Source organism: Schistocerca cancellata, chromosome 8 (assembly GCF_023864275.1).
Source record: "Schistocerca cancellata isolate TAMUIC-IGC-003103 chromosome 8, iqSchCanc2.1, whole genome shotgun sequence".
In the NCBI taxonomy this organism is placed as follows: domain Eukaryota; kingdom Metazoa; phylum Arthropoda; class Insecta; order Orthoptera; family Acrididae; genus Schistocerca; species Schistocerca cancellata.
This window is the reverse complement of record NC_064633.1, coordinates 493,338,711-493,362,805: the sequence shown is the minus strand read 5'-3', so window position 1 is coordinate 493,362,805 and position 24,095 is coordinate 493,338,711. Positions and strand designations below refer to the sequence as shown.

Genomic DNA, 24,095 nt, shown 5'->3' with positions numbered 1-24,095 from the left:
CCGACGGTACCAATCCCGACAAGGCTTAAGCCACGGCTCTTGGGAGTTGTGAGGCACTGCCACCGTGAAGTGCTTATGAAATACAGCTGTGGAGGACAAACATGGCAGTTCCATTTTGAGTTCCAGTTGCAGTACTACATCTACTTGGAGTAGACAGGGACATCATGTCAGCACTCTGTGAAGATTATGTCAGACATGTATATTCGTAGTGTTTAGTTGTATCTAGTGGACAGTGTTTGTAACTGCACTTACAACAGTTAGAGCGTGAGATTAACATACTTGCCACATAACACAACTCAGTTTTTTCAGCTATCAATCAATCAAATTTTATTGTCATTCAGCTTATAAAGCAATAGACAACGTCAAGATCACTTACATTTTTAACATTAATTACTAAATACAATTTAGTTTGGATTACATAAGGCCATCCGCTAGATACAGTGTTGAAAGACAGTATTTTCAGTTTCAAAAAATTCATCTACTATGTAGAAAGGATTATTTACTAGTATTCTGTACAACTTAGCTTTGAAGATATTGACAGGTAACTCTTTTTAAATCTATACTTAACTTGCTTCTTATATTACATTGGAAATCAAGTGTTATATTAGTAGAAATAATTCCACACATATTCCCATCAGTACTGCTGTGGAGAGCTATAAAAATAAGTGCATTTCAAAAGTAAATGAATAGTTATGTTATTTGACTGTGAGTTGTGTTAATTCAACAGACTGTTCTCTTTGTCCAACTGCATGCATGGAAGGGAAAGATAAGCTGTATATGATATTTGACAAATAACTGCAGACCTTTCAAAAGGGGGAGGAGGAGTTGTTACAGCTCCCTTTTCCCAGCTTGCTGAGTGCCAAGGATGGCGATGAAGGAGATCTAGTCATAGCAGTGCTGCATCTTTTCACCAAAGGTGGGACTGGAGTGCTCCACGACCAGCTCTTAGAGAGTGGAAAGCTCTTTACCAGACAAAAATATATAGTTCTCATCATCCACTCTTACCCATTAATATGGAGAACTTCCCTAAAGTTTGTGCAGGTAAAATGGGAGAAACCTTGCTAACATCACAGGATGGCGGTTGACACGCAGTGGTAACAGCAGAGGCATTCCAGCACTGTCAGAGGGAAAGGATTACACTCTGCCCAACCAGAGCCAACCATACTGGCATGGACACATGCAAAAGTCATTTGCACCCAGACAAAATAGACAGGCAACGTTTTTCACAAGACAGTTTGGAGCTGCAGCCCATTTTCAGCAAGCAGGGCTACATTGGATTTACTCCATGTACAATTCCACAGTGGTGGTTGCAAATTGTTGTAAGCAGTGTAGGCTCTCAACGGCAAAGACACTGGAACTGCACAGCAATGGGTTGCTGATAAATACAATGGTCTGCGACATAACCAGATTGACATTTCACCTGTCAGGCACTGTTTCATGGGTTACAAAGATGAACATGACACAGCTACAGCTGTACTGGCCAGAGAAATTCACAGAGGTACTTCCAGAGCAGAATTTGACTATTCTCCACAACTCTTTGAAGCCAGACCTAACCCTCTCCCTGAAACAACTTATGGATAATTAAGAAGGATGTATTTTGGTGGAACAGATGTCCAGCAGTCCCAGGAAAAGCAACACAGTATGGTCTTGACTTTGAGTGTCACCGTATCAGGCACAATGCTAACTCTGACTCGGTTCTGTGCCGCCTTCATCTACTTGAGACAGTTGCCTGCCCAAGTAAACCACTGGCACACATCCCAGTCTGGATCACTAATACTGCACGAAGCACTGAAAACGGAAGTGTGAAGTAAGGAAATGTGTATGAGTACATGCAAGTAGTGTTAAAAGCTATATTATCTAGTACTTAAAATGTTGTAAAAACTACTGAATAAGGCAAGCGACTCTTGACAGACTCTTGAGGGACATAAATGATGCAAGGAGCACAATGCCGCGGTGGCACATCTAACATAAAGTGATGACAGTAGTTGTAAGTGTGTTGACATATTTAATAAGAACTGTGTAATAGTGAGACATACTAGTGTAAGAGAAGGAATCACAGGGCTGAAAACCTGTAGAATAAGGTAGCAGCCATTGAAGATGAGGTTACAGGCATTAAGAAAGGAAACTGTAAATATTGTACAATTGTCCATATTTGTTCAAGTCTGTTACAGACAGGTCTGGGACTGAGACCCAGGAGCTGGGCCTTCTGAAGGGGCAGGTAAACAATTTTGGTAGCTGACACGAAAAATGGTAGCACCACCAAAGTGGATGCAAGACTGCCACGGGTGCCACAGAAGTCATAACATCACTGCAACAGCTGCAGGCCCCACTCTAGGTGTATCAAGGGCAGATGAACATCTACAATACTGGTGAGTCTGCTAAACTACAAGCCATCTCTGCAACAGCGACTTCTTACCACACCAATTGGCCACTGTCATGTTTTCAGTATGTGATGGAAAACAGAACCTCGGCACAAGTGGGTTAAAGTTGAGTATAAATGCCCTCCCATTTTAGCAGGAGAGGGTCAGTCCAGCAGTACCCAACATGACATGAGGGCTATGCTGGGTGCCTGGTCGACATGGAACAGCACGCACGTGCTACGAGTACTGGCCACTGCAGTACTAAGTCTGCCTTCTTGGACTTAGTGCTCATGACTAGAGGGCCTCCCTCAGTATCACTTAGCTGTTGCCAGACACCTGCCTCGGAGGGCAGCAGCTCAGGACTCTGGCAGTGCAGCTATTCACTTTGCTGGCCAGTGTGGCTGAGCAGTTCTAGGTGCTTCAGCCTGGAACCGCAAGACCGCTACGGTCGCAGGTTCGAATCCTGCCTCAGGCATGGATGTGTGTGATGTCCTTAGGTTTAAGTAGTTCAAAGTTCTAGGGGGCTGATGATCTCAGATGTTAAGTCCCATAGTGCTCCGAGCCATTTGAACCATTTGGCTCACTTTACTGCGTCCCCGAGTGCACCCAGATGCCATATGCAGCCACTCACAGGGGCGAGTTCCTATACAAGAGTCTGTTCCCTCTGTGCTGCTGGCTTCTCAAGTGGACAGTCGTAAAGCAGGAAGTGGGCTGCACATGCTGTGTCTGTTAATTCTGGAATCAGACATGTTGGGCATGTTGACACTGGTGAGGGGAGGCTGACGACAGCAAATGTTCACAAAGGACCACACTGAGCAGAAATTGCTTGGGGAACTGACTGCAAAGGACATCTGTAGTTGGGTACCTTGTGAGAGGCCATTTCTCACAGTGATACACAAGGCTGCACATCTTTATTTGGCCAAACAACACTGGTACTGGAGAGTAACTGACTGAATGCATGTAGTGTCGTGCTGTGAGTCACTATGTAGCTTCTTTTCAAATGATGTAAGGTGCTGAGGGCACCAAGAGCCATACCATTCCTTGGGTCTACTCATTCAGGAGACCGTGAACCATGATGTTCATTTCAACTTTCTTGGTAACCAAGTGTTGCCATCACTTCTGCACTTTCTTGAATATTGTGAACATTACCGTATTCCCAGATGGCAATAGACATGTGCATGGGGCCACATACATACATTTCTGGTTGAATGAACACTCATGCACCCTGTCACACATTGACTCGTCTGTTAATAAGACTGATCTTAATCATATGAAAAATGTCTTGGACTATCTGAAACAGTGTGTAAAATGAAGCAATCAACATCCCTGTGATTTGGTAGTTCTACAGATTTAATAATCCATTAGTGGCTCCAGCTATATATAGTCTGTCCAGAGTGTATTTCACAAATACTTCTTGAATGCCTCAATTCCTTTTTCCATTTATTACCTTCGTGGTTTTTCAGTACTTATTATTTATGAGGTGCACCATGATGTTAGCACTTGAAGATCATGAGCCAAGAGGTAACAACTATGTGGTACACAGTATGACTTTGCTATCTCAATTTGTTCATCAAAATCTTATCAGTAGCAGTGCATGTTGTTCCTGTAACTCCAATTACTAATAGTATGAGGGGACTTAGACTATTTTAAATGTCAAGGGAGTCTAATGCATCTCTAGATCAGGTGTGCTTTGAAAACCTCACTTTAAATACTCAGTACTGTATTATTTCATTCAGTTAACGTACTTAATAAAGCACCACCATACTGTTTAATTACTAACTGAAAATAAACAGCTGGGAACCCAAGAAATATGATTATTTTATTTAAATTATAATGAAGTTTAGCAACTTGGGTAGGGAGGTAAGTATCTCTTATTTTAGATCTCTTTGGTAAACTCGTTGCCTCTAACTCGAAGTTTAATGTTCTCTCCATAATACGCCTTCACAAAGATATTTAAATTTACTGAAACACTAAATGAATCTTCAATCTTTTGTTGTAAACTTGGACTAATTTTTGTGAAATATGTCTGGAAGCTAGTTTTGTACAACCCTCTTTAAACTGTGGCTTGTTTTATTGCTGTTCTTAAATTTTCAGACAAATCTGACAGACCAGCATTAACCCTAAAAAAAATTCGTTTTGAGATCCTTGCAGATGCCATGTGCCTGCTGGCTGCCACGGCAGGGCCTCATGTGGTGATATTCCCATCTTTCATCACTATTTATGTGGCAGACAACATGTAAATTAGCACTTTGATTCTGTTCCATGCACAAATAGCCTTTCTAGAATCTTTTTTCATCATGTCACGTATTGGCCTTTAAAATTATGAAACAGGAGTTCAGAAACTATTCTTTATATAATTGCCAACATTATTCTTCTGCAGCTGTTAATGACCATCTTGCTTCCACTCTTAAGCAGAAGAGTGGACCTATATGCATTTCTGCTTTTTTGGAGCTTCCTGTTTTTATGTATCATCTGACTTGTTTAAATGTCTATGTTATTTTCTACGATTCTCTTTCCACATTTCATCTTCACTAGCAAATTTGTAGATTTTTATTACATTTACAGCTGACATTTGTTATGATTTTTTCATTAATTGAGTTTGTTTAAATTTAAATGTGCTTTCTGTTTTATTTATGTGATAGCATTTTTTTTTTGTGCTAAACAAAACCCTAACAAGGGCATTTCTTACCACCAGGAGGCAAAATTCCAGAACTTTTGCTACTTACATATACAAGCAGAAAACACTATATCCTAGCTTTCAGAATTGATAGTAGCTCCCTCAGGGAGGAAGGATGGACGAGTTGGGGAAGGTTGACAGGGGGGGGGGGCAGGTTACTTACACTCACCTGTTATGAGAACTAACTGATCATGAGGGCAAGGGAAGACAAAAATGAGGGGATTGGGCCATCTTGATCCAACGTCCAGTTTCTTGTAATGGGTTTCCTGAACGAACTCTGTCTCCATGACTTAATATTGGACAATTCCTGCAATATGTCCTTTTTGTCATCATATTTCTATTTTTTCACAGACCCACCTATTGTGAGTATGAGAGCAATGATGAAGGAAATATATTCATAATTAATATTTATATTAATTTGATACTACTTAGGGGACACATTTGTAATTAAGAGATATTTTATTTGTCTCTATACAGTTTGGTTTCCTTTTTATCAATTACTGTATTGTTGACCATCAAAACTGCAACACCCAGAAGGATAACAAGTGACAAAATCTTTATAGTTGTTGTTTGTATACAGTATAGCTCTAAGAATAAATAATTAAATCTATACCTAATTTTGGATACATAGGGCGCAAAAAAACAGTATACACAGCAGACTTACAGCAGCAATAGTAACTCCAACCAGGCTGGATATTGAGTCTAACAGAGCTTAGGCGATGGACACATACACATCATTCCACACTGCTTAAATTCTATAACAGAATTCATCACTTATGGTGGCTGGCACTGGCGCACCATTCTTTTCAGCATCTCATGACTTCAGCGTGTAAAAGATCTGGAGACTGCTGGCCAGGGCAACAGTTGAATACCCTCTATATTAAGGAACACCAGGATAGCATGAGAATATGTAGCCTTCCATCATATTATTGAAAGATGACAGCAGAGAGACCTCGAAGACTGGTGATAACACATTAGAAATGTTAAGCATCCTGTTCAAATGACTGGCTATGCTAACCAGAATGAGGTGCTTACTGAATGATACACTATACCATCACACCATGTCTTGGACCTATATCATTATGATACTTGTTCTCCTTGGAACCTCCACGTATTGGATATGTCTATTATGATACTGTACGCAGGACCGACACCCGCCAGAAAAGATGATGTGGTAATACTCTGTGCCATCTCCTTGTTGGGTGCACCACTGGTGCTGCACAAAAAGGAACAGTCCATCATGCTCCAGACGTCATCGTACTATCCCTGTACATACTAGTTTTGCCACATACAAGTGTCCACTTCTCATTCAAGGTCCATCAGCTAACTGTATTACCTTGCACAGTAGAGCTAACAATGTCCGTCCTCTTGGCATTAATCACTTTGGATTACCAACAACCAGAATGGCCCTCCTGAACCTACGTATTCAATATCCGCATGACACCTGTGGTATCCTAACCAAAGAAAGCAACACAACCATGGAATGATAAATTGCTTTCTCAACAGACTGCAATACGGACACTGTAGAATTTTGACTTTGATATTTCTGAAAGAGAAACCTGCATATTTCTTTATGCCATGAACTGGGAATACCTGAACCAATTTTCAGATTTAAATGTGATTATCATAATTACTTTTTAACTTGGTTATAATAGAAGGAAACATTCCACGAAGGAAAAATATACCTAAAAACAAAGATGATGTGACTTACCAAATGAACGTGCTGGCAGGTCAACAGACACACAAACGAACACAAACATACACACAAAATTCTAGCTTTCGCAACCAACGGTTGCCTCATCAGGAAAGAGGGAAGGAGAGGGAAAGACGAAAGGATTTGGGTTTTAAGGGAGAGGGTAAGGAGTCATTCCAATCCCGGGAGCGGAAAGACTTACCTTAGGGGGAAAAGGACAGGTATATACTCGCGCACACACACACATATCCATCCGCATATACACAGACACAAGCAAACTGTCTGTGTATATGCGGATGTATGTGTGTGTGTGTGTGTGTGTGTGTGTGTGTGTGTGTGTGTGTGTGTGTGTGTGTGTGTGTGTGTGTGTGTGTGCGCGTGCGCGCGAGTATATACCTGTCCTTTTTTCCCCCCTAAGGTAAGTCTTTCCGCTCCCGGGATTGGAATGACTCCTTACCCTCTCCCTTAAAACCCAAATCCTTTCGTCTTTCCCTCTCCTTCCCTCTTTCCTGATGAGGCAACCGTTGGTTGCGAAAGCTAGAATTTTGTGTGTATGTTTGTGTTCGTTTGTGTGTCTGTCGACCTGCCAGCACTTTCATTTGGTAAGTCACATCATCTTTGTTTTTAGGTATATTACTTTTTAACTTCTGTGATATGTATGTTAGTGAACGTAAGGTCTTGTATGAAAGGGTTACATTCTAAGGAATAGAACACATTTTCTAAAATGTAGACGAAGACATGGGGGGAAACAACAGGTGGTCAAAATTAGCACAGACTTGAGGATACACTTACGGGCCAGTACTTCCACCATAGCTGTCAGCTATCATTCAAAAAATTTGTGATCAGTATTTTAAAAACACAATGAAACTTCAACTACCATTAAATAAATACATTGATCTAAAGTTTTCTTAAGTGCTTTATTCAGCCTCATAAAAAAAACCTCTTACAGTACATAAATCAAACAATGTGATCCGTCATCAAAATCATAAATATAATGAGAGGTACTATGATGGAGTACCATACATACAGCTACAAATTTCGCTCAGCATAATACCTTCAATTTCACGCCTCTCAGACCTAAATCCTAGCTTCAACCTATCCATTGCAGTTAGAATTAAGGCTATCTGTTCTTCACTTACTGAGGCAATATCTGGCACTTTCCTTGGTTCTAGAGATATTTGTCATTATATGTCACACCACAACAGCTTGCAATTTGTGCAACATATGATTGACATTTGTTTTTCTTAGCTGTAGGTACAAATGAGCCTTCATCTGTACACTGATGGTTACTGTATGTAATCCTTAGGTCCACACTGTCACTAACATCAACACTGTTTAACCCCTTAACTGCTCTTGACATGTTAACGCGTGCACCTTTGTAGCTCTCCCTGTGTGCTCTGAATGTGTTTAAGTGCACCACCAGTCCTTCTACCTGGTACTCTGACGTTCAGAACACACAGGGACAGGTACAAAGGCGCGCAGCACGTTAACACGTCCAGAGCAGTTAAAGGGTTAATAAACTACGCATCCACAATCCTGGGATAACAATGATCAGGGGTCAAAGTAACCCCAAAACAGAGAAACCATGCACATGACCTCAGAAATCTCAATACAGTGGCAGCTATGTACATGCGAACAAAAAGCTAATCAGTGGTATGTTTTGAGAATTGCTGGAGTAACATATTATATAGTTGACAACACCAGTCGTTTTGCGGTTAAATGATATTGGTGGATTTTGCACAACCTGATTTTAACATACTTTTATCATATATAATTTTAAGCCGAATCTTGTTTGTCAACAGTTGAATAAGAAAGTTGGCAATACATGGTGCCATTTAGTGTATACTGATGGAACTTTACCACCAAACAGTATATACCAAACATCAAGCCGAGAGCCAGCAACAACTGTAAGACGTTTGGTTTATGAGTGATCGAAGTATACCCAGCTTCAGTATGCAAAATGTTGCTGTTATCCATACATATTACATGAATTTGCACTGAAATACTAATAATTTTGATATAATATACTTGTGTGTAGTACACTTCATGTCAATTTGAGATCTGTTGCATGTCATTTTATCAGGGTTGCTGTTTTAATGGTAGCAGTGTATTACTTGAAAGTTCATGATCAGATCCGACATTTCAAGGGTAACAACTTGTACACAGTGCAACGAAAACTGTCACTAACATCAACACTGTTTAACCCCTTAACTGCTCTTGACATGTTAACGCGTGCACCTTTTTCATCATTGAAAAATAAAAGCTGTAATGAAGCTAACAGCTGTCCACATCTAGATATAAAGTATAGTTTGTTAACATGCAAGGCAGGGGAGTGAACACAATGAAAGCAGTGCCTAATTCCTTTTTCGGAGTTTGACGTTTTACTTTCATTACAGTGATGCAATGAGAGTTGTCACTGCAGATTGCTCTGATTAACAAATACTTACACTCTGATAATAAAACAAGTACATTGTGCTTCACTGGGTCTCGCACTGGCATCTATATTAGCGTGTTTGGAGCACTTTCCTTAATTGCATTTATGTGCACTGTTACTCGTCACACTACACTATTGTTTTCTTACTTCAGTTGTAAGTGTAAGGTGCTTTCAGTAAAAGGTTTAATTTTAATTAATGTCACAGTAACAGGCAGTACAAATTAATTTATTGTTGAAATCATCTGTTTCAGTAATTTAATGGCGATTAACATCACCATTTTTGAGATAATTCCTTCGAGATGCAGTAGTTTACAAGACATCAATGGTAATTATATTTGCTTGGATTCTAAGAATTACTATTACTGTTTTGTAATTACCATTAATGTCTCGTAAACTACTCGTCTGGGAAAGTATCTCCATCTGTCAACATAGAAAAATCAATTTTAATTTTAATAAAATAATTAACAGCCTCAGTTGCACCGTTTGCCTAGACTTTACCTAGGTTTCAGCTGGGATAACCTAACCTCCTTCAGAATAACAGTAACTACTGTCTTTCCATAATGTACATCGTCAAGCTAAAACTACAAATCCATAAATTATCGTCAGACTATAGGCCTAAGACTTATCTGGAACTGCCTCAGCCACGAGTGCTGTACTGGAACTCAAACTGAGGCTGTTAATTATTAAAATTAAAATTTACACAGTTGCTGAAAGGGCCGCGAAATGTTAAAGAAATTTAAATGTAGAAAAACCATATATATCTGTAGTAGTCAGAAGTGTAAGATTTGTGACATTGGGAAACCAATTATTGGGCATACAGGAAGTGCTGATGTCACCAACTACAATATTCCAATAATCTGAATATGTATAATAGTTTATAACCAAGACCACTTAGAGAACATTTTTCCTCACAAGCCACTTATCATTTGGAGCTTGGGCCGCCCCCCCACCTTTCCCCTCTTACACTTTCATCTGTCAGTTTTTGCTGCTAATTGTTATATGCACTATATAGAAATCTTGCACGTGGACACCCCTCTTCCCATGGCAACTCAATCAGCTGCAACTAACTGAAGTATGTCCTGCATATAAATCTTACAGTTGGATGGTAGCTTACATCGCTTGGGCCTCACACTGGCCCTGTTTAATGGAGATTAAATAATTGCTCTTTTAATCTGGTCACAGGTAGCAATCCTTTCTTTCATCTCTGAACCAACAATGTTTTCATATACTGCTGGACAAAAATGTTAATATTCTGAATAGCTTCCACTGAAATCACCAATGTCATGGCACATTAGCACACGCAGGTTTTCAGCACAAAGAAATTGTACTGCCACACCAGTGCACACTGTCGATCCTCTGTATGTGCTGGAATAGAAGTAATCTGCTACAACCATGTGTTAATTACTGAGACCATTGCCAAGCACTCTGAACATAAAATGATATCAGACGACTCCCACATGTTGTAATCTCCAATGTAAGAGTTGATGCTTTATCATGAGCTATAAAAATTATTAAGCAACGATGTACCAATAATATTACAAAGTACTGATGAAATGCCCTCCATCATAATGTGCAAATGCAGACTGAGAATTACCAGTTTGTACAATGTTTAGTTTTCTTCTATATTCATCCATTTTATTAGTAACTTGTGTTCCATGCTATTTTTCAAACTATCCCCTGTATATAGTTGCTTGTGTAAAGCAAAAGAGATTCACAGCAGTGAACACTCAATTGATTTGTAAAAATATACCAACTACTTTGAATTTAGAAAACAAGCTAATAAGGGCATTATAACACTTCATTTGGTATCACATCATTGGGAAGAGCACCCAGCACAACCACAGAGCTTATTATTTTAGCCTATAGTCAGAAATTCTACTTGCCCAAACCAAAAATCTCATTTTGACAATTCGAACTCACAGAAGCTTACCATAGTTTTCTCAGTATAAAGTACAATCTAACTTCTGCACCATTTCAGTGCAGTAATGTGTTCATTGTAAATAAGTATTACAGTAGTTGTATTACATGTTTATTACCTCATAAATAAATAAAATACTTTATTTTAAATTCAGTGCATTAGTATTTGTAAAATGACTATTTCATGTAGTGTTCATTAAAAAAATGGCGATCATTCCACTTGGGACCTGTGGAATGGTACATTAGCTATTTGTTTTAGTTGTAAATATCTGTCATGTATTGTTTTTCTGACATGTTCCACATCCTGGAGGACCTCCTCACTATAGATCAATTGGAATGAAAGTAAATCTAATCTAATCAGCCCTACTTCCTTTCCACAATAAGCAACTGGAACAGGGAAGCAGTAATGAGTGTTACACACAGTACCCTTTGCGAGACACCATAAGACTGTTTACGGAGTCTATATGTAGATGTACTTCTCTTTATACTCATGATTAGGCCTGAGTGATAGCTTATTTGCATACTTTCCCTCAGCTTCTGTCGTATGGAATTCTCTTTTGAGACACTAGAGATTAAGAAAATATATTATTCACTCAGCAAAAGAAAAACGCATTACAAATTATGAAGGAGGTACTACCACAAACTGTAGAGGTCTCTGAATTCTAATATATACTCTCAAAAACTTTCATTTTTTGTTTACCAATAAAAGTCTGTTCCAACTGGACTGTAATTTACACTTCCTCAATACAAAACAAAAAATAATTTCTTTCCAATGTGCTCGGATGCTACACTTTGCTTATGAAAGAAATGCACCACACTACTTCTACAGTTCAATCAAAAATCATGAAGATCAGGGTGTTTATGACCAACTGCCAGTGATGTCATTAAAAACGACATACAAGCTCGGATTTTGAAGGACAGGGAAGGAAATGGGCTTGTTCATGCCAAAGGAATTATCTTAACATTAATACCCATCAATTTGGGAAAATATGGGAATGTTCTAGTTAACAAGACAGGTATTTGAACACTGCTCCCCAGGAGTCAAGAGTCGTGTAACTTATTCGTTGAAGCACCTTGCTCGGGTTAAAATTGAGGAATTCGAGAGCAGGAGTTATACGTTTCTGAAGATAAGTCCTGTAATCCGAGAACGCCACTCCTTACGTGAGTTAATTCTAAATGTTCACCTGTTTTACAGATACCGTCTTAACACTGCGAAACTGACTGGAAATGATTTTTACGTAGGTAATTAAGATCCTTGTACTGATGAAAGTTGGGCAATAGATAGTTCCTTTGTTGAGGGTAGCCTTTTTGCTATCAGGCCTATCTGTTTAAAGTAGCGAGTCGATAATGTACTAAAACTAACAGCAGTAGTTTGATTTTAAGAACTTATTCTTTCACGATTCAATTTATGACAAAACTATTGCCTAACGCCTCCATAGGAAACACTTGGCACATAAAATTTCACGCTGTCATCAATTATTCGTAAACTACTACTACACGGTCACTTTCACACGTAGAGCAGCTATCACTGCAAATAATATAAAATTATTATTGCAAACACGTTATTTCGCATAAAGATATAGTAAGGCTGTTTAATAAAACATATTGAACTCCTACTGCTCATGCATCTAATAAAACTATTCTAAATAACAAGTCATGCGTCTACATGCAGTATATACACAGAAACTGTCCGTCCGGACACGCACAGTGCTTTCCTTTCACATAACAACTTCCGTAAACGCTCGTGCAGTGAATTCGTGAAGTACTGACAAAATCGATAAGCAGATATTCAAAATTGCCGGTTTACTACATCCATACTGCAGATGCGGGAAAACACTCACATGCAAAACTTTATTACCTAAGTATTCACTGTGCCTAATCAAATGGTAAAGTGAATCTCTCGGAGAATATTAACCACATTCTAGCCAATTATCTCATGATGTACATCACATTTATTCAAACGACATGGAAACACTTCTATTTGCGTTTGTGATTATAGATTTTCGCACGTTTACATCATTCCATAGATTGCAAAACACATGCAACACAAATGTATCTTTGAATGCGCTTCACTTTGCAATAACTGCATTAGGCCCTGTTTCCACAGGCAACGAAAACTTGCACGTGCATCGCCCCACTACACCACCGGCCAGTTAACTGGCCAATGGAGACACCCTACTGGCTCACTGCCGTGCCAACTCTACACTCTACATCTGTTCACAGGAAATCACTATGAAGGGCATGGCAAGGGATATTTTTCATTTTGTCAGCTATTACGGCTTTTGCCCGCTCCATTCACGTATGAGGAGTGCTTTTGCGCGCGGTGCAGGTATTCTGTCCTTGTCCATACGATTAATATGGGAGCGAAACACATATTTATAATGTCATTATCTGCAGCTGGTTCACTTTGTATGCAGGCTTTACCTGGTTAGCTTGCGTCTATCTTCAAATGTCTAACAGTTCAGTTTCTTCAGCATATCTCTGACTCTCTCCCATGGGTCAAACATACCTAAAACCATTCATATTGTCCTTCTTTCTATCCGTATCTCCTGTTAGTGCTATTTGGTCAGGTTCCACACACATAGGCAATATTTTAGATGGGTCGCACTTGTAATTTGTATGCAATCTTCATTGTAGACTTATCGCATTGTCCTAACATTCTACCGATAAATCGAAGTCTTCCACCTGCATTACCTACGACCGAGCCAATGTGAGCTTTCCATTTCATATCTCTACAAAGCGCTATACCAAAGTATTTTTCTGAGTTGAACGATTCCAGTTGTGAACCGCTGATACAGTAGTCACGGAATACTACTTTTGTTATATTTTGTGAAGTGCAGAGTTTTACATTTCAGAACAGTTGAAGCAGTTTGCCAATCTTTACACCAATGCGAAATCTTATCAAAATCTGATTAATATTTGTGCAGCTTTTTTCAGACAGTACTTTATTATAGACTAAAGAAGCCAGCGATGCCCTGCAGTTGCTGATGTGTGTGGGGAATCGGACGTATGTCGTAATCTCCAGCTCTCTAACCATCTTCTCCTCCATCCCCTCTTTGTCAATCTCCTTATCCTCATTCCATTCCCTGTCCAAAAACCTCTTCCTCCCTCTCTCTGTCTTTCACCCCCTTCCCCTTGTATCAGTTCATCTCCTCCCCACCCTCTCTCCATCCATTTCCTTCTTCCTCTTCTCTTTGTTCATTTCCTCCCACTCTGTGTACACCTTCTCTTCCCCCTCTCTCTGACTTTAGGCCTTGTTTATTGGTGTTCCAAAGGAAATCTTGATTAGGAATTGAAGTCGCTTGAAATGAATGAGTAAATCAGGTGGATCATTGACACAAAGGATATGAGAGAATGACTTCTCCAGCTGCTGGGTGTGTGAGGATAGTTGTTCCAATAACAGTATCTTGCATCGTTTTAATCTGTGTTTGAGTAAAATTACAAAGTTTTAGACAATTCAGATTCTGTAGTAGTATACTAATCAAAAGGCAAGAAGCCATAAACACAACTTTCCTCTTTTGTGTTAAATCTGATCGCAAGGAATAATTCTCATGTACACGAATTTTGTTTAAAATCATGTGCAAGGAGAAAGAACATGTGCAGGAAAAACTGCTGTGTAGTGTACTAAATGCTCTGATATCTTAGTTAAAACTGACTGCAAGAAATAAAACTGAACTTTACATTTTCACAGGACGTCGCCACACAGCATTTTTGTTCACAGTCGTTTTTAACAGAAAATCTATATATCGTTGTTTAAAAGCATATATAGCCTATGTCCATTGTAATGTTTGTTATGGTATTGTACAACAAATCGACCAAGAGCATTTTGAGATTTTTGCTAACAATGTTTACCTATTACATCCTATATATTTTCAAATATTGAACAAACTTTTGGACCAACATATATATATATATATATATATATATATATATATATATATATATATATTGTAAGATGTATACATTGCCAGCGATGGGCGAGGCATGACAGAATCTCTGACCAGAGAGTAGTTTATCGTTAGCTGTTGCTAGTCTGCACTTGTCTGTGCGAGTCGACAGCAGTCAGTCCAGTAGTAGTAGCGAGTAGTCGTCTGTCCGTGCTAGTCTGCAGTAGTCGACAGGAGTCGGCGCGTGCCTGCGCGTGTCGGCAGTCTGCTCTGGTCAGGACTCTGGAGGATGAGTATTATTGTAGAAGGTAAAGAAGCAGCCTTGCGCATATCTAGTAATGTATATTAACTGTCATTAATTTCCTTTAAAAAAAATGCCCCCAATAATAATTTTTATAATATAAAGTAATTTTTTTAAACAAAAGCACTCATTTCAATTTAAGGAATATTTCCAATGCATGATCATTCCTTCCAAGAATCAGAAAAAAATATAGGCCAGCATTGCACGAAGCTGTGCCAAAAATTTTTACGTAAGAGCAGATATATTCACAGTTTTTATTGAGGTAAGAATTTTTTCCTTTTTTTTTATTCAGAATACAGGGCCGAGGCTGTCGTCATAAAATTTACCAGGATACTGAATTTATTTATTATTTTTGTGTTTAGGAATTGAATTTTGTGGTTACATTAAATGTGAATGCATTTCTGCACGGAGACTATAAATGGGAGCCAAATTTTGTTCAGAGGTTACAATATATAAAATTCATTTAATTATTATTTTTGTGCAGAGGTTACACATGGTTCATGGTCTCTAATTTAAATAATTCTGTGGGGAGGCTACAATATATATATATATATATATATATATATATATATATATATATATATATATATATATATATATGATGGAGGAAAGGAAATACGGTACTAACCTGACTACAGCAGATGTTGAAAGTGACCACCATTCATCTCTTGACAGTTTTGAGCCCTCGTTGGCAGGCTGCTGAAGGCAGATCGTAGCTAGACTGCTGGAATTGTTGCAGTCTCATCTGAAATGTCCTACTGCAGTTCTTGAAGACTATTTGGGTTGTCATGATTCACATTAGTACTGAGAGCTCCCTACACAAAGTAATCGCACACTGAAAGATCAGGTGACCTGGGTGGCCATCTAGGGCCACAACCAGAGTGACCTCTGCTAATAATTCTATTAGGTGTGAAGATTGTGTAAAAGTGCTCCAGGGTTCATCTGGCTGTACCTGCAGTATATCCATCCTGTTGTAAGTAACAGCAGGTATTATCCTCCTCCATTAATGTTACCACAAATGGTTTCAAAATGTTGGCAATGTAAGGCACAAAAGTCAGTGTGTGATAAAAGAAGATAGGGCCAATAATGAGGTGTACAGACACTGCACACGAAACCCCAACCTTCTGATCATGCAATGGTGTTTTGTGCAAGTTATGTGGAGTCTCTGCTGCCCAGAACCTGTGATTATCTGAGTTTACATAACTCCACACGTGAAACCAGGCTTCATCAGACATAGAGTACAGATCCATGTCCAAGCCATTCATTGTTATCTCGTTGAACAGCATCTCACAAAACACGAGGTGCTGAAGAGCATAACATATGCTCAGTAGGGATGCATCTGTAGGTCAAGGTGGAGTGTTCGACCACAAGATAGATGTGATATGCCGGTCTCTTGCGACAGGATTTGAGTTGATTTGGTAGGACTCTGAAGCATTTTCTGGTGAACTGCAGCCACATTTCCTGTTGTGCAGGCACGTTTTGGAATGTTTCTGATGTGTTCAGAACAGGTCCTATCTTATGCCATTTTCGGACTAAGGATTGTATGGCACTTTTTGCTGGCATTTTGACACCATTTAACTTCTCAGCAAACGACTAGCCACACCATTTCCACGACTTTGTTGTTACATAACTTTCCACGACAAACACCTGCTACTTCACTCACACTGAAACAACCTGCAATATGCTCTGAACCAGTGTGGATTACATGGAGGGCAACATGTGGTGTGCACATCACAGGGTGTGGTTATATGCATACATTCACTTCCAATTGTATCGACTTATCAGGGCCACTTCTTTTGCCCAAATCCTTATTAGAGTATCGTTGTTGTTGTTGTGGTCTTCAGTCCTGAGACTAGTTTGATGCAGCTCTCCATGCTACTCTATCCAGTACAAGCTTCTTCATCTCCCAGTACCTACTGCAACCCACATCCTTCTGAATCTGCTCAGTGTATTCATCTCTTGGTCTCCCTCTACGATTTTTACCCTCCACGCTGCCCTCCAATACTAAATTGGTAATCCCTTGATGCCTCAGAACATGTTCTACCAACCGATCCCTTCTTCTGGTCAAGTTGTGCCACAAACTTCTCCCCAATCCTATTCAATACTTCCTCATTAGTTACGTGATCTACCCATCTAAACTTCAGCATGTAAAAATATTAAGCAAGTCGGTCAAGAACTTTTCAAGATTTTTGGTAACAATGTTAAACTACAATTTGTCTTTGTATTGAAGTGTAGATATGTGCATTTATATGCCATCTATATTTTAAAAATATGTAGCCTAAGTCTGTCCAAATGTTTATCAGGGAATTGTGAGAAAATTTGAAGAAAATCAGTCAAGAAATGTTCGAGGTTTCTTATACGAGGGCGAATCAAATGAAAACCTTAAATTTGTAATAACAAATCGAAATTTCGAGCCGTTATCCTGTAAGTTGGTAAGCGTGCTACAAACAGCGTGCAGAATGGCCTGTAGGTGGCAGCATAGTGCATATTCACACACACCGTCGCAGTATCAGTATAAAGTTGGCCTCCCCACTTGCGTCTTGCACCAAGGAAGAACATAGTTCTGTTATTCGGTTTTTGCGTAGTGAAGGTGTGAAACCTATTGAAATTCATTGACGAATGAAGGTTCAGTACGGTGATGCATGTTTGTCACAGCAGCAAGTCTACGAATGGAGTAGGAAGTTCGCAAATGGCGTAACTTCAGTGGAAGATGCTCCTCGTCCAGGTCAGGCACAATGAGTTGTGACTCCACAGAACATTGCAAAAGTTGAAGCCATAGTGAAGGAAAACCGCCGAGTGACACAGAATGACATTGCAGCATGTTTACAGACTAGTCATGGGTCAGCACACCACATTGTGCATGATGTGCTCCAGTTTCACAAAGTGTCTGCAAGATGGGTGCCACGAATAAACACGTAGTCCAGTGAGGAGGACAAAGACAATCACTAAAACAAACAACTTTAAAATAACTCCAATATAAGGTAGATTAAAAAAAGAGAGTAGGAAGTTATTATGTCTTGTATGCAAGACGAGTGAAAAATTGCACAGTGGCATAGGGATTAGGGTGTTACGTTGTTCATGTATAAACCATAGTGCAAATGAAAGGGTATGGACATAGCAGAAAGGGGAGGAACGAGACAAGCAGAGCAGTAGAGCACAGTGGTAGAGTTGCCAATGGCATCCACAATGAGAACTGGGGTGATGTCCACAGTTGTGGCCCTGGACCACACGGGGCAGAACATGAGAGAGGGGCGGCTTGTGGCAACCAGTTTCTTAAATGACCAGTGGATGAAAGGGCATGTCGAACGACTATGAGTCTAATGTCCATCAACAACACTGTGGGCCTGTTTTATAGCACCAATCATAAGAGATCAAAACAGTAGATGTATGGGTTGCACATCACAACTCCCAGAATTTCACTTTACAGTACTATCATAAGATACTATAACGATTCACCACATGATGTGATGTCTCTAGAGTCAACACAAATTATGGAAGTGTTGTGAAAAATGTTGTGCAAAGCAGTACTTGGTGAAACATAAGAATTTTTTTAATTATTTTAGACCCGGGCTTCATGGTGGTGACTATAAATTTTCCTTTTAGTGTGTAATATTCAATGTTGATACAAGCATTTACAAAAATATGTTAACCAATGATAGGAAGATTTATGTTGGAACTACACAATTTTCCATTATGGGTGATTTGTTCTCCTTCCACATCAGACATAGTTATTGTACTTTTTTTGTTTCGATGCAGACTGAAACATAAATGATATTTCTCTTTTCTGTGCATGTATAGAAGAAATATTAATTTCTCTCTTGTATTTTACTTCTAATAGCTTTTGTATTATATCATTGTGAATTAGACTCTTTTTTTCACACTATAATCAAATGTTCTGCATTCTGTATTCCTTATTTTATATTCCCATATTAGCTTGTTCATTAAAATTCCTTAATGCCTTTTTAAAGAAAAATAAATGTGAGTATAATGTAAACAACCTTTGTAAATTTAAGAGGGAAGAGTGAATGAGGAGTAAAATGTGACTTCCATTATGTTACCAGTGATTCAGATGAGTGTAATATATGTCCCAGTGGCAGAGAATTTAGCATTTGGTTCTGAGAAGGTCTTTTTTGTATTCTGTCTCAGGATAATTACTGGAACAAGTTATTATGAGGGTGTAAGAATACTACTCACCTTACCCAGGAGTGGTATACCGTTTCTTCCTGTATTGGTTCAGTTGCTGGAGTGAACTGTGTGTAGTTTGTGTAGTCTGGGGCCAGAATATGGTCATGGGGCATGTCATCATGTTAAATACATGAAAGTGAATATAGATATGAGCTCCACATTTAAAGAATTTTTTGACAAAAACTTGGCAGTTTGGTGTGAGTTCGATTTTCAAGAAAGCTGATTTCTTCAATACCTCATTTCATCCAAACAAATATTTTACTTCCTCTTGCCATACATTGATTCCTTTAGATCTTGAGGCTTGTAAAAAGTTGAAGTAAATTGGTCAGTAATTTTTTGAGATTTTTGGTAATAGCTTTAAACTATGCCCTCTCTTCGTACATATATTAAAAAAAAATGTAGCCTCTCTTTTCAAACGTTTATTGGAGTATTGTGTAAAAATTTGAAGTGTAACAGTGAAGAACATTTCGAGGTTTTTGCTAAAAACCTTTCTCTTTATATAGTAAATGTATATTTATACACCATATATATTCTAAAATGTGTAGTCTATGTCCGTCTGAACGTTTGTTAGAGTATCATGTAAAAATTGTAAGTAAATTGGTCAATAACGTTTCGAGATTTTTGGTAACAGCACTAAACCACAATTTGTCTTTATACAGCAGTATAGATAACTGAACTGCATTATCTGCGAAAACACTAAGGTTACTATTAATATTGCCTACAAAGTCTTTAATTTATAACATGAACAGCAAGAGTTCAACACACTTCCTTGAGGCACATTTGAAGTCTGTCTACATTTGTTGATGACTCTCCACCTTCTATGATTTGCTGCAATCTCCCTACCAAAAAATCCTCAATCCACTTACAAAGTTTCCTTGATACCTCATACGATCGTGCTTTTGATAATAAGTATGGATGTGATACTGAGCAAATTCCGATAGGCAGATCTGTCTCATTCTACCTTTTGTTCATTCGACAGCACAGGTCTTGATCGTTTACTTGTGAACCTGAATTGTCAGCATAATGGCAAAAAAGGACTTGGTCTTCAACTAAATAAGTAAATACTTCGTAAAATTACTACATGTTACTAAGCCTTGTGATAGGAATCTCATTCTAGCCTTTAGCAATTCCTTATAATGACTTACTTGATGTAAGGTAACACAGCACCATTTGAAATGACACAATGTATTCCAGAAGTATTGTAACAGAGTATGGACTTGCTGAAGTTTACATCAAACACAGCAGTCTGTATTGTAAAGGTATTTTAATTTCAGTATAATGATAATAATTTTTGCTTTAGTCAATGTATGCAAATGTCACAGTGTAGTGTAACTAGTAAATTTATTTGTGAGTTCATCTTGACCTAATTAAAATCTAATGTAAATACTATAGTTTTCTAATTGGTGTAGCCACTGTGTAATGACTGTTCTGTGCAGTAATACAAAGACTGATTACAAAATTAAAGAAGACAGAGTCATATTTTTTATTGTTATTTATTTCTATGGCTTACATGGTCATATATAAAAGCTTAAATATACACAAAATATATGTAACATAAACAAGTAATCAAACAATCCACAGAAAATAGTAACTGAAAATCTAAGTTCCTTAACCACTCTGCAGCTCTTTGTGCCACCAAATGCAGCTCGCTGAGTCCACCAAGAAAATTTCGTAGTACACACTCTTCAATCAGGTGGTGCACAGTTTGCACAGAACACCTCAATCATACACTGAGGCAGCTTCCAACCAACATTCATACAAACAGGCACCTCATTTTCCATGCCCTATATGGAATCGATTCAGGGGTGTCCATAGTTTTCTTGGAAGACCAATCCATTCACACACTTGTTAGGGTCAGTTATAAGATGAGAATTAGTCGTAGGAAATCTCTGCAAACCTCTTTCCATTCTTGACAAACGTCATATACAAGAGGCACATTTTGCATTGGCCAGGATGGTTTTCTAGATTTGAGCCTGCTGGCAGATGTACTCTGTAGCCAACTATATAGAAGTGAGTTCTGGTGAGTGAAGCACTTTTAGAACCCACTTATTGCTGCTGCTTCTCGTCTTATTGATGGAGTTACAATATTACATAATACAGACAGACATGTCACTGGTGCACATTTAGTAGTGCCACTTTTCGCATTACTCTCATTGCTTGATGCCATTTGAGATCAAGTATGTTACATGCTTACTATTTCTCCACACTGGAGCTTAGTGTTCTGTCGTGGAGCAAATTAATGTTAATGTAGCAATTCGAAGAGTATCTGCATTTGCACTCCACCCTGACCCAGCCAGTTTTCTGGTTATATCAGTTCTGGTGTTCAGTTTTTTTTTTTTTTTTTGCTACGTTTTCTATATGGTCTTAAACGTCAGAGCCCAGTCTAAAATGACCCCCCAGGAATCCTGGATGTGAGTTATGTTCCAGGGGGGCGTTTTCGGAGACCGCAATTTTTTGCCATTTGCCTCATAGTTATTAAGATAGTAAACATTTACCTCCATTTAGATGGATTTGCCTTTTTTCTTGCTTGATAAGCTTGTGCTAGGTCGTCACCAAATTGCCTCTTTTTAGCTCTACTGTAGGTTATATCGCTGGTATAAAGATTAAAAATGCTTGGTGATAACACAGAGCCCTGTGGTAGCCCATCATACAGCCTTAGCTATCTGCTCCCTTTGTCTCCAAGGAATACTTGAAATCGTCTGTTGTTGAGCATGGTATCCATTATATTAACTCACTTTTTACCTTGTATGATTTCTGCATATTTAAGTAGCAGGCCATGGCGCCATACGGTGTTAAAGGCGTCTTAAGCACAAAATATGCTACTACAGTCTTGAATTTGCGCTGGTACCCCACTTTGATGAAAGATGTCAGTGCCAACACCTGATCACAGTAACTGCAAGTCTTTCGAAAACTGGCTTGACGAAATGGAGTTACTTTGTCAATTAATAGTTGAATTCGGTTTAGCAACATTCTTTTGAGTAGTTTATAAACTACACTTAGTAGTGATATGGTCTATAATGTGATGCTTCGCTACTATCTTTACCATGTTTTGTGACAGTTGTTACCTTTGTGGCCCTAAATTTTGTTGACCAATACCTGTATTATATAACCACAACAGCCATTGTTTAGTTTTCGGACCCGCATTTTTCAGTAACTCTGGATATATTTCGTCGAAACCAGCTGTTTTATTTGTATGTACAATTGTCAAAGCTTGCTCCAGCTCTTCAGAAGTGAAATCGCATGAGAGCTCAGGATGGGGAACTAGCTGAGAGTGTTTGGATCGTAACAGTGTCTTCGTAAGTCTAGTGTGGCTCTTGTTCATAGCTACTTTAGAGTTCTGCAATAAGTGTGTTGCGACTTCGTTTGGTGTGATGTTGTGTTGGTATCTCCCAGGCTTAGAATCTACATTCAATTTCTTCATTGGCTGCCAAACTTTATGAGCCGAATGGATGAACTCGAGTCTCTCTGTAGGTTTTTCCCATTTCCTTCTTCTGTGGTCGTTTAGAGCTTGAAGAAGTTCGTCTGTTGTTTTATTTGAATGTGTAAGTTTATATTATGAACGACTTAAATTGGAAGGAACACGCAGAAAATGTTGTGGGGAAGGTTAACCAAAGACTGTGTTTTATGAACACTCAGAAAATGTAATAGATCCCATAAGGAGACTGCCTACACTACGCTTGTCCATCCTCTTTCAGAATACTGATGCGTGGTGTGTGGTCCTTACCAGAGAGGACTGATGGAGTACACCGAAAAAATTCAAAGAAGGGCAGCACGTTTTGTATTATCTCGAAATATCGTTCTTTTTGCTACCTCTTGAAAGCTTTAGTAAATATGTCGTAGTTCTTAATTTGCACAGGAATGAATTCCACAATCTCATCGAGTTTGTCAGAGTATTGTTGCCAGTTCGTTTTTTAAAATTCCAGTGAGCTTTAGCAGTTGAATTTACTAGCGGCATCTGGATGCCATAATCAATGAGAATGGGCATATGTTGGCTGTGTGGAAAAGAGTCTGTAATTTTCCTATTTGGCAGTTCATTTCCATTAGCTTGACTGGCAGTGGTAAAGCATAGGTTTGGTGATGTGGCTCTCTGCCCTTTTGTCGACTGGAATGTTCCTTTGCCCTTTGCACTGAAAATGAAATACAGGTTATTGAAGGACAGCCAGTCATGTAAGATGTTGCCATATGTATCATTATCCTTAAACTCATTAGCATGGTGGTGGCTATAAAAGCCTACAACATAGATGGCAGGGTCAGTAAAAAGTCTGAATGGGGGTGTGGGCCAGATCACTACTGGAGGTTTGTAGATGTTGATAATAGTAGCTCCACATGTCATCACTGCCAAGATAAAAGTGTTGTCTGTAGAGTCCTTGGAAACTACTCTGTAATCAGCTATGTCCATCCCAGGATATGTTGCTATTCTGTACACATGGCGTTCGCTGTGAAAACTGTCTACCAATTTATACCTTGGTATTTTTCCTTTGCTTTGTGTGTATTTCTCGTAGAGAAATTATGTACACATGTACACATTGTTCTCACAGCACAGACATGAGAGATATTCACATTTGGTTCTAGAGATGCTTTCGATATTCAGGTCGCAGATCTTCAGGGTTGTACCCATTGTCAGGATTTTGCAGTCTTGAG

At 38.8% G+C, this 24,095-nt stretch overlaps 1 protein-coding gene across 1 annotated transcript in view; it reads right to left on the bottom strand.

The window, feature by feature from the left end:
• LOC126094921 (post-GPI attachment to proteins factor 2-like) overlaps nucleotides 1-13,098 on the bottom strand; it is a 107,502-nt gene extending 94,404 nt beyond the window's left edge. Inside the window, exon 1 of the mRNA XM_049909568.1 lies at nucleotides 12,788-13,098. The gene's annotated coding sequence lies outside the window, so the exon portion shown is untranslated. The remainder of the gene's footprint in view (nucleotides 1-12,787) is intronic.
• Between the last annotated feature and the right edge of the window lie 10,997 nt (nucleotides 13,099-24,095).